Raw genomic sequence first — 12194 nt, 5'->3', positions numbered from 1 at the left:
ACTCTTCTGGGAAGGCTTTCCACTAGATGTTGGAACATTGCTGCGGGGACTTGCTTCCATTCATTGAATGCATTCAGTTGTACAACTGACTAGGTATCTCCTTTTCCCTTTCCATTCAGCCACAAGAGCATTAGCAAACTTTACAGTTTGCACTATGCATTGGGGCAGGTAGCGTTCTCCTGGCATCCTCCAAACCCTGATTCATCCATCGGACTGCCAGATGGTGGAGCGTGATTCATCACTCTAGAGGCCGGGTTTCTACTGCTCCAGAGTCCAACGGAGGCGAGCTTTACACCACTCCGGCTGAAGCTTGGCATTGCGCATGGTGATCTTAGGTGATCTTTCATGAAGCTCCCGACGAACAGTTATTGTGCTGACGTTGCTTCCAGAGGCAGTTTGGAACTCGGTAGTGAGTGTTGCAGCCGAGGACCAGTGGCAATTTTAGCATGTCAATCTTGGTGGGGCAAACTCCACCCCAAACATTGATTTATGCATGCCAGCAAAGCCACAACACTAAACAATACATTCATTGTTAACAGTATAACATTAGTTGTTAACAATATAACAGTGACAAACTGTGCCTACAGACTTTTAAGGCCTACATAAAGCTGTTCCAACAGCAGAGCTTTCTTTTCAGCACCATGGAGTGAATCCTTACCACCGCTACACCTGGCTATCAGCGGAGCCTTGTCTGGCAGCGAAACAGTTAATTCAGCCTCATTTACTGCCTTTTTTAAAAACATAGCTGATATGGCTGACTTGCTTAAACAAATGTGTTTTTTACTGACAAGTGATATGTACAAACTATAGCATAAGGGACTAGCGATGAGTGGATAAGTGGCAATCCGTCATTTCAATTAAGACTGTAATGAGCTATCTAGGACTAGACGTAGTCAATATAACTATTTATTCAGCACCTTTGAAATGTACAGCAACAGAAATCAGAACATTGGCCATTCTTACAGTATTCTCCCTGTATACCAAGTCAGAACTATAGGATAAATAAAGGGGGAATATAAGCAGACAATGAAAGCTCTTACAATATTTGATGATTACGTTTCTCTAAAACAGGTTCTAGGCTACATGTGCACCACCAAGTCAGAACAGTAGGCTAAGTTATGACAAGAAAAGGAACCAAATGATTAGGGTGAGGCACATGGGCTACTAACAGTTTACTACACAACATACACTTAGTACTACTTTCTTATCTACAGTATACATATCTCCTTGGCATATTACATCATTTATGCAGCAGCATACATTATACTTTTGGACTCACCTTGTGCTGTGCTGACTTGAACAGGTCCTTCTTATGGGCAAATTTTGTAATCAAAGTCTGTCATTCTCTGGATTGGACCACGCAGCAGTCATACGGCTCAGGAAGGAGACGTGTTTGGTCTCCTAGAGATGATAATACTTTTGTGCGAAAAGTGCAAATCAATCCCAGAACAACAGCAAAGGACCTTGTGAAGATGCTGGAGGAAACAGGTACTAAAGTATCTATATCCACGGCAAAACGAGTCCTATAGCGACATAACCTGAAAGGCCGCTCAGCAAGGAAGAAGCCACTGCTTCAAAACTGCCATAAAAAAGCCAGACTACGGTTTGCAACTGCACATGGGTACAAAGATCGTACTTTTTGGAGAAATGTATTCTGGTCTGATGAAACAAAAATAGAACTGTTTAATGGACAATGACCCAAAGCATACTTCCAAAGTTGTGGCAAAATGGCTTAAGGACAACAAAGTCAAGGTATTGGAGTGGCCATCACAAAGCCCTGACATCAATCCTATAGAACATTTGTGGGCAGAACTGAAAAAGCATGTGCGAGCAAGGAGGCCTACAAACCTGACTCAGTTACACCAGCTCTGTCAGGAGGAATGGGCCAAAATTCACACAACTTATTGTGGGAAGCTTGTGGAAGGCTACCAGAAACGTTTGACCCAAGTTAAACAATTTAAAGGCAATGCTACCAAATACTAATTGAGTATATGTAAACTTTTGACCCACTGGGAATGTGATGAAAGATTAAAAGCTGAAATAAATCATTCTCTCTACTATTATTCTGACATTTCACATTCTTAAAGTAAAGTGGTGATACTAACTGACCTAAGACAGGGAATTTTTACTAGGATTAAGTGTCTGTAATTGTGAAAAACTGAGTTTAAATGTATTTGGCTAAGGTGTATGTAAACTTCTGACTTCAACTGTATATTTTTTACATTGTTTACAAACGGTTATGTGACACGTATTAATGCCAAAATAACATGCAAAACAGCCCAAAAAAGTATAATATACAATATATTAATTTAAAAAAAAATTGTAGCGAAAGAAGTGGGGCTCAAAACAGGTGGGCCCCACCTGCCCTGAATGACGGGTCGCCACTGCTGAAGACAGACGATTTTTAGGTGCTTCAGCACACAGTGGCCCCATTCTGTGAGCTTGTGTGGCCTACCACTTCGCGGCTGAGCCGCTGTTGCTCCTAGACGTTTCCACTTCACAATAACAGCACTTACAGCGTACTGGGGCAGCTCTAGCAGGGCAGACATTTGATGAACGGACTTATTGGAAAGGTGGCGTTCTATTACGTTGCCACGTTGAAAAATCACTGAGCTCTTCAGTACAGGCCAGTCTACTCCCAATGTTTGTCTATGGAGATTGCATGGACATGTGCTCGATTTTATACACCTGACAGCCGGAGATGTTAAAAAAATAGCTGAATCCACTAATTTGAAGGGTTAGGGGTTAGGGTGTCTTTTGGCCATGTAGTGTAGCTTATAAATTGGCCTTAATACCAGGCTGTGTCCGTATGTCGCAAAACAAGACTATCGATATTACTGGGAAATTGTGTTTTTCTAGATAGCACTTGTGAGTTACGAGCGAAGCTGACATTTCCGCAGTAATAGAGGAGCGAGATTGGAAAACATGAGAGTGATAACCATGATTCTCCTGTGTTATGTGTAGCAGTAGCTGTCTTTGTCTGGGGACTTATTGTAGAGTTCAGTTTTTCAGTACTGAAAGGGCCATCCCAACAAAACCTGCTCATTCATATTTCACCATAGCCAGAGTCCTAAAATTAGGACAGTCACATAAATTCTTAAACCTCTGAGAAAACCCATTTCATCCTTGAGATCTTCTAATCCCTACCACTTCCTCCTCAAACCCCTTTTTTTTCTCTCTCTCTCTCGCTCTCTCGCTCTCTCTCTCTCTCTCTCTCTCTCTCTCTCTCTCTCTCTCTCTCTCTCTCTCTCTCTCTCTCTCTCTCTCTCTCTCTCTCTCTCTCTCTCTCTCTCTCTCTCTCTCACACACACACACACACACACACACACACACACACACACACACACACACACACACACACACACACACACACACACACACACACACACACACACAGCAGAGTATAAGCAAGTCTACCCCTACAGCATCCATATTATTACACATCACCTAATCCTGTTTCACAAATCCAAATCCAAGTACCTAAGGTTCCAGAGAGAAAATCCTATTGCCTCTGTACATTTTTCCATCTGTTTACCACAGAACAGTCCTCCACTCCAGACACTCTGTCTTTTTGCAGCTTCCAAATGCTCTCAGAAATCTACCTCATCCATGTTGTCCAACTTTACACCTTATTTGTCCTGCTGTTCAGTGCCTGCCTTGCTCACCCACATAGGCTTTGTTTGAGTCTGTCTGTTTGCTGTAACTAACTTGCCTGTTTTTTTTATTTCTCTGTTCATTTATTTATGCAGGTAGTTAAGTATTTATGCGTCTTTATTCCGACCTGTGTAATATGAGTCCGTCTCCTAATTTGGAAGTGGACAGATTTTTCGATAGCCAGATATTGCCGTCTTCAGTCTAAGTGGAAGAACAGCTGTGAAAGGACTGCTGTGCCAACACGATTGATTAAGTAGAGTGTGTGTGTGGGTGGGCATGTGACCATGTAATTGTGTCTGCGTGCGCCAGTCATTCTGTCTGCCTGTTTACCTGTGTGTGTGTGTGTGCGTGCGTGCGTGCGTGCGTGCGTGCGTGCGTGCGTGCGTGCGTGCGTGCGTGCGTGCGTGCGTGCGTGCGTGCGTGTGTGTGTGTTTGTGTGTGTGTGTGTGTGTGTGTGTGCGTGCGTGTGTGTGTGTGAACTTGACTGTTTTTGGACTGTTTTTGGCATAGTCTATAATAGGCATGGTCTTGAAGTGTTACGGTCATGGTCTTGAAGTGTTACGGTTATGGTCTTGAAGTGTTACAGTCATGGTCTTGAAGTGTTACGGTTATGGTCTTGAAGTGTTACGGTCATGGTCTTGAAGTGTTACGGTCTTGAAGTGTTACAGTCATGGTCTTGAAGTGTTACGGTCTTGAAGTGTTACAGTCATGGTCTTGAAGTGTTACGGTTATGGTCTTGAAGTGTTACGGTCATGGTCTTGAAGTGTCATGGTCATGGTCTTGAAGTGTCATGGTCTTGAAGTGTTACAGTCATGGTCTTGAAGTGTTACGGTCATGGTCTTGAAGTGTTACGGTCATGGTCTTGAAGTGTTACGGTCTTGAAGTGTTACGGTCTTGAAGTGTTACGGTCATGGTCTTGAAGTGTTACGGTCATGGTCTTGAAGTGTTACGGTCATGGTCTTGAAGTGTTACGGTTATGGTCTTGAAGTGTTACGGTCATGGTCTTGAAGTGTTACGGTCTTGAAGTGTTACAGTCATGGTCTTGAAGTGTTACGGTTATGGTCTTGAAGTGTTACGGTCATGGTCTTGAAGTGTCATGGTCTTGAAGTGTTACAGTCATGGTCTTGAAGTGTTACGGTCATGGTCTTGAAGTGTTACGGTCATGGTCTTGAAGTGTTACGGTCTTGAAGTGTTACGGTCTTGAAGTGTTACGGTCATGGTCTTGAAGTGTTACGGTCATGGTCTTGAAGTGTTACGGTCTTGAAGTGTTACGGTCTTGAAGTGTTACGCTCTTGAAGTGTTACAGTCATGGTCTTGAAGTGTTACGGTCATGGTCTTGAAGTGTTACGGTCATGGTCTTGAAGTGTTACGCTCTTGAAGTGTTACGGTCATGGTCTTGAAGTGTTACGGTCATGGTCTTGAAGTGTTACGGTCTTGAAGTGTTACAGTCATGGTCTTGAAGTGTTACAGTCATGGTCTTGAAGTGTTACGGTCATGGTCTTGAAGTGTTACGGTCATGGTCTTGAAGTGTTACGGTCTTGAAGTGTTACAGTCATGGTCTTGAAGTGTTACAGTCATGGTCTTGAAGTGTTACGGTCATGGTCTTGAAGTGTTACGGTCATGGTCTTGAAGTGTTACGGTCTTGAAGTGTTACAGTCATGGTCTTGAAGTGTTACAGTCATGGTCTTGAAGTGTTACAGTCATGGTCTTGAAGTGTTACGGTCTTGAAGTGTTACGGTCTTGAAGTGTTACGGTCATGGTCTTGAAGTGTTACGGTCATGGTCTTGTATCAGTATTTCACAGAGGTTATAGCTGTTCCACATTTTCAGTTGTACTCTTCATCTTTGAGAGTTAAGCATAAGAACATGAACATTTCAAGCTTAGCCTATAGTACTAATAATAGACTGTGAATTATGATAAATACATTGCTTCTAAAGTAAGCTATATTGTCTGATTAATATTTTTGTGCACCTTGTTGACTTAGTGGATAAAAGAGCTTTGTTGCTGTCGAGCTTCAGTAAGTTAGTTATAGCTTAGCTTGCTCTCTGTGCTGCGGTGGCGATCATGATAAAATATTTTGCTACCACTAAAAGGATAATCCATTTACCGCAGAAGAGTTGATGGTTCTTTCTATGGTGCTACTGTGCTATGATCCCCTCATAGACATGTCACAATATGATCCCCTCATAGACATGTCACAATATGATCCCCTCATAGACATGTCACAATATGATCACCTCTTAGACATGTCACAATATGATCCCCTCATAGACATGTCACAATATGATCCCCTCATAGACATGTCACAATAGGATCCCCTCATAGACATGTCACAATATGATCCCCTCATAGACATGTCACAATATGATCCCCTCATAGACATGTCACAATAGGATCCCCTCATAGACATGTCACAATATGATCACCTCTTAGACATGTCACAATATGATCCCCTCATAGACATGTCACAATATGATCACCTCTTAGACATGTCACAATATGATCACCTCTTAGACATGTCACAATATGATCCCCTCATAGACATGTCACAATATGATCACCTCTTAGACATGTCACAATATGATCACCTCTTAGACATGTCACAATATGATCACCTCTTAGACATGTCACAATATGATCCCCTCATAGACATGTCACAATATGATCCCCTCATAGACATGTCACAATATGATCCCCTCATAGACATGTCACAATAGGATCCCCTCATAGACATGTCACAATATGATCACCTCTTAGACATGTCACAATATGATCCCCTCATAGACATGTCACAATATGATCACCTCTTAGACATGTCACAATATGATCACCTCTTAGACATGTCACAATATGATCACCTCTTAGACATGTCACAATATGATCACCTCTTAGACATGTCACAATATGATCCCCTCATAGACATGTCACAATATTTACAGGTTTGGAGTGTGTGTGCGAGACTAGAGCCACACTTCTCTGCTAAATGAGTAGGTCTGGCAATACATACAGTCTGACAATACATACAGTCTGACAATACATACAGTCTGACAATTCATACAGTCTGACAATACATACAGTCTGACAATTCATAGTTTGACAATTCATACATGGTTCTACACCTGCATTGCTTGCTGTTTGGGGTTTTAGGCTGGGTTTCTGTACAGCACTTTGTGACATCAGCTGATGTAAGAAGGGCTTTATAAATACATTTGATTGATTGATGATACAGTCTGCAGTGCTTACAGTCTGCAGTTCTTACAGTCTGCAGTGCTTACAGTCTGCAGTTCTTACAGTCTGCAGTGCTTACAGTCTGCAGTGATTACAGTTCGCAGTCTGCAGTTTTTACAGTCTGCAGTGTTTACAGTCTGCAGTGTTTACAGTCTGCAGTGTTTACTTTTACATAATTCCATAATGTGCTTGACTGAGGTACGGCAGCTGTGTGAGGTGTGGGAGTAACTTAACGTGCATGGTGGAGAATCCTTTTCAGCACGCATGATTACATCTTCTTCAGCCAATATGAATGACCAGTGATACATTCTGTAGCATGCACATGTAGACTAGATGGCCCTAGTCTACATGGTACAGATGGGTCATTTTGATGTAGAATTGTCTAATTGAAATAGAGATAGAGAGAACCAGATTGAGACATATAATGGCAGTGGTGTAAAGTACTTAAGTAAAATTACTTTAACGTACTACTTAAGTAGATTTTTGGGGTATCTGTACTTTACATTTTTGACAACTTTTACTTTTACTTCACTACATTCCTATAGTAAATGATGTACTTTTTACTCCATACATTTTCCCTGACACCCAAAGTACTCGTTATATTTGGAATGTTTAGCAGGACAGAAAATGGTCTAATTCACACTTATCAAGAGAACATCCCTGGTCATCCCTACTGCGTCTGATCTGGCGGACTCACTAAACACATGCTTCATATGTGAATGATGTCTGAGAGTTGGAGCATGCCCCTGGCTATCCGTAAATAAATAAAAACTAGAAAATGTGGCCTTCTGCTTTGCCTAATATAAGGAATTTGAAATTATTTATACCTGTACTTTTACTTTTGATACTTAAGTACATTTTAGCAATTCCATTTACTTTTGATACTTAAGTATATTCAAAACCAAATACTTTTAGACTTTTACTTAAGTAGTTTTTTACTGGGTGACTTTCACTTTTACTTGAATCATTTTCTATTAACGTGTCTTTACTTTTACTCAAGTATGAAAATTGGGTACTTTTCCCACCACTGCATAAAGTGACAAAGATGATAGTCGTACATCATTTTCTATCACAGAAGTATTCAATCACACAATTACAATGATGATGAATGGTGGCAGAACAACAGAATTTTACCTTGTCAGCTCCGGGATTCGATCTAGCAACCTTTCGGTTACTGGCCCATCATCAGCACAGTAAACAATCTGAACACTCACACATGATGGTTCACCTGGACCCGCGGTAGTGCATGGAGAGGTAACGTGTTTTCGTCTGACATGTTTATAAAAAAAATCTGAAATTATTTATGAAAAAAAAGTAGTTTATATATGCAACATCTATATGTTATAAATGATTGTTGATTTTTGCTCCCTTGATATTTCAGTGTGAGATAAGAACTTATCATGTTATTATATAGCACGATTCCATATCATTATTTTCAACAATAGATTCCGTATAAATCAATGGAATTGCGGCAATAAATCATTCTCCCTGTATCGATCAATGATCTGTCACTTTAATGGGTTGTAAGCAAAAAATTAACAACCCTTAACAGTAATCTCAAAAATAGATGATACCGATATTAATTTACTGATTATGATCAAGTTTAACACCAGCAATTCACTGTACTGACGTGTTCATTGTATCGACGTGCATTATAAAAAGGAGGAAGCAGAGACACTTCAGAAATACCGTGGATATTCTCGGACTGCTTCGAGAAGTTGATTCCATGGATGAAGACATCAATCAATCAATCAAATGTATTTATAAAGAATTTTTGACCATGTTTTTTCCAATGCACGTCAACATGGAAACACCCAGGAGTCACGTTGCTCATGCTTCATTCATTCATACTGTTTAGTGAAGTTTTCATGTATTTAGTTGTTTTCAGGGGAAAAAGCTTCAGTTCTTCAGCATCTGCAAGGGGAAGGAGGGGCAGATTGACCGCAGGGAGCGTTGATCCAGGCTGGGCTGCAGGGCTGCATCCAAGGCAGCCCTGCAAGGCTGTAAGCCTCACCAGATAGCCCCATTAAAAAGCACCCCTCTGTCGGCACCATCTAGTTAATGCGGAGGAAAGACATAACATTGTCTGGGCGTAGTAGGAGATTTACTGCCAGCCTACCTGCCTGCCTGACCTCGTCATGTATCTGTAGATGTTTGTGGATAGCACCTGATCTCCAGAGGCAGTCAGAGACGGCCCATTACGAGATGATTTTTCCGCTGCTGTGCCATTTTTCAGGTACACTGCTTCACTTCCTGAACGGAGTTAGTTCAGGCCTCGTACCATAAAAGCCCGGTGATAGAGGCTGTGGTGTGTGCTTTTCAGTGGTGGGAGTGGCTTGTGTTGTCAGAATAGTGAATGGCATGCAAATGGTGGCCCTGGCTGAGAACAGATGGGGAGGGGAAAGAGGGTTGTTGTACAACTGAAATGTGTCTTCCGCAATTAATCTGAGGTGCGGAGAGCTACCTTAATTGACATCCACGTCTTCGGCGCCCGGGGAACAGTGGGTTAACTGCCTTGCTCAGGGGCAGAACGACAGATTTTTACCTTGTCAGCTCGGGGATTCGATCCAGAAACCTTTTGGGTACTGGCCCAACGCTCCTCCCTGCTAGGCTTCCTGTCGCCCTGAGGAGGGAGATGGGGAAAGAGGTGAGGAGGGAGGAAACCGACCCCCTGGGAGACCTCATCTATTAATGAATGATGAGACTGGGACGGTGGGCGAGACCGAACCCTAGATGGCTCACAGTTAGCTCACCAGCTAATGATGAGACTGGGACGGTGGGCGAGACCGAACCCTAGATGGCTCACAGTTAGCTCACCAGCTAATGATGAGACTGGGACGGTGGGCGAGACCGAACCCTAGATGGCTCACAGTTAGCTCACCAGCTAATGATGAGACTGGGACGGTGGGCGAGACCGAACCCTAGATGGCTCACAGTTAGCTCACCAGCTAATGATGAGACTGGGACGGTGGGCGAGACCGAACCCTAGATGGCTCACAGTTAGCTCACCAGCTAATGATGAGACTGGGACGGTGGGCGAGACCGAACCCTAGATGGCTCACAGTTAGCTCACCAGCTAATGATGAGACTGGGACGGTGGGCGAGACCGAACCCTAGATGGCTCACAGTTAGCTCACCAGCTAATGATGAGACTGGGACGGTGGGCGAGACCGAACCCTAGATGGCTCACAGTTAGCTCGCCAGCTAATGATGAGACTGGGACGGTGGGCGAGACCGAACCCTAGATGGCTCACAGTTAGCTCGCCAGCTAATGATGAAACTAGGACGGTGGGCGAGACCGAACCCTAGATGGCTCACAGTTAGCTCGCCAGCTAATGATGAGACTGGGACGGTGGGCGAGACCGAACCCTAGATGGCTCACAGTTAGCTCGCCAGCTAATGATGAGACTGGGACGGTGGGCGAGACCGAACCCTAGATGGCTCACAGTTAGCTCACCAGATAATGATGAGACTGGGACGGTGGGCGAGACCGAACCCTAGATGGCTCACAGTTAGCTCACCAGCTAATGATGAGACTGGGACGGTGGGCGAGACCGAACCCTAGATGGCTCACAGTTAGCTCACCAGCTAATGATGAGACTGGGACGGTGGGCGAGACCGAACCCTAGATGGCTCACAGTTAGCTCACCAGCTAATGATGAGACTGGGACGGTGGGCGAGACCGAACCCTAGATGGCTCACAGTTAGCTCACCAGCTAATGATGAGACTGGGACGGTGGGCGAGACCGAACCCTAGATGGCTCACAGTTAGCTCACCAGCTAATGATGAGACTGGGACGGTGGGCGAGACCGAACCCTAGATGGCTCACAGTTAGCTCACCAGCTAATGATGAGACTGGGACGGTGGGCGAGACCGAACCCTAGATGGCTCACAGTTAGCTCACCAGCTAATGATGAGACTGGGACGGTGGGCGAGACCGAACCCTAGATGGCTCACAGTTAGCTCACCAGCTAATGATGAGACTGGGACGGTGGGCGAGACCGAACCCTAGATGGCTCACAGTTAGCTCACCAGCTAATGATGAGACTGGGACGGTGGGCGAGACCGAACCCTAGATGGCTCACAGTTAGCTCACCAGCTAATGATGAGACTGGGACGGTGGGCGAGACCGAACCCTAGATGGCTCACAGTTAGCTCACCAGCTAATGATGAGACTGGGACGGTGGGCGAGACCGAACCCTAGATGGCTCACAGTTAGCTCACCAGCTAATGATGAGACTGGGACGGTGGGCGAGACCGAACCCTAGATGGCTCACAGTTAGCTCACCAGCTAATGATGAGACTGGGACGGTGGGCGAGACCGAACCCTAGATGGCTCACAGTTAGCTCACCAGCTAATGATGAGACTGGGACGGTGGGCGAGACCGAACCCTAGATGGCTCACAGTTAGCTCACCAGCTAATGATGAGACTGGGACGGTGGGCGAGACCGAACCCTAGATGGCTCACAGTTAGCTCACCAGCTAATGATGAGACTGGGACGGTGGGCGAGACCGAACCCTAGATGGCTCACAGTTAGCTCACCAGCTAATGATGAGACTGGGACGGTGGGCGAGACCGAACCCTAGATGGCTCACAGTTAGCTCACCAGCTAATGATGAGACTGGGACGGTGGGCGAGACCGAACCCTAGATGGCTCACAGTTAGCTCACCAGCTAATGATGAGACTGGGACGGTGGGCGAGACCGAACCCTAGATGGCTCACAGTTAGCTCACCAGCTAATGATGAGACTGGGACGGTGGGCGAGACCGAACCCTAGATGGCTCACAGTTAGCTCACCAGCTAATGATGAGACTGGGACGGTGGGCGAGACCGAACCCTAGATGGCTCACAGTTAGCTCACCAGCTAATGATGAGACTGGGACGGTGGGCGAGACCGAACACTAGATGGCTCACAGTTAGCTCACCAGCTAATGATGAGACTGGGACGGTGGGCGAGACCGAACCCTAGATGGCTCACAGTTAGCTCACCAGCTAATGATGAGACTGGGACGGTGGGCGAGACCGAACCCTAGATGGCTCACAGTTAGCTCACCAGCTAATGATGAGACTGGGACGGTGGGCGAGACCGAACCCTAGATGGCTCACAGTTAGCTCACCAGCTAATGATGAGACTGGGACGGTGGGCGAGACCGAACCCTAGATGGCTCACAGTTAGCTCACCAGCTAATGATGAGACTGGGACGGTGGGCGAGACCGAACCCTAGATGGCTCACAGTTAGCTCACCAGCTAATGATGAGACTGGGACGGTGGGCGAGACCGAACCCTAGATGGCTCACAGTTAGCTCA

This window comes from Salvelinus alpinus, chromosome 5 (genome assembly GCF_045679555.1).
Source record: "Salvelinus alpinus chromosome 5, SLU_Salpinus.1, whole genome shotgun sequence".
NCBI lineage: Eukaryota > Metazoa > Chordata > Actinopteri > Salmoniformes > Salmonidae > Salvelinus > Salvelinus alpinus.
Note: the sequence above shows the minus strand (reverse complement) of the source record.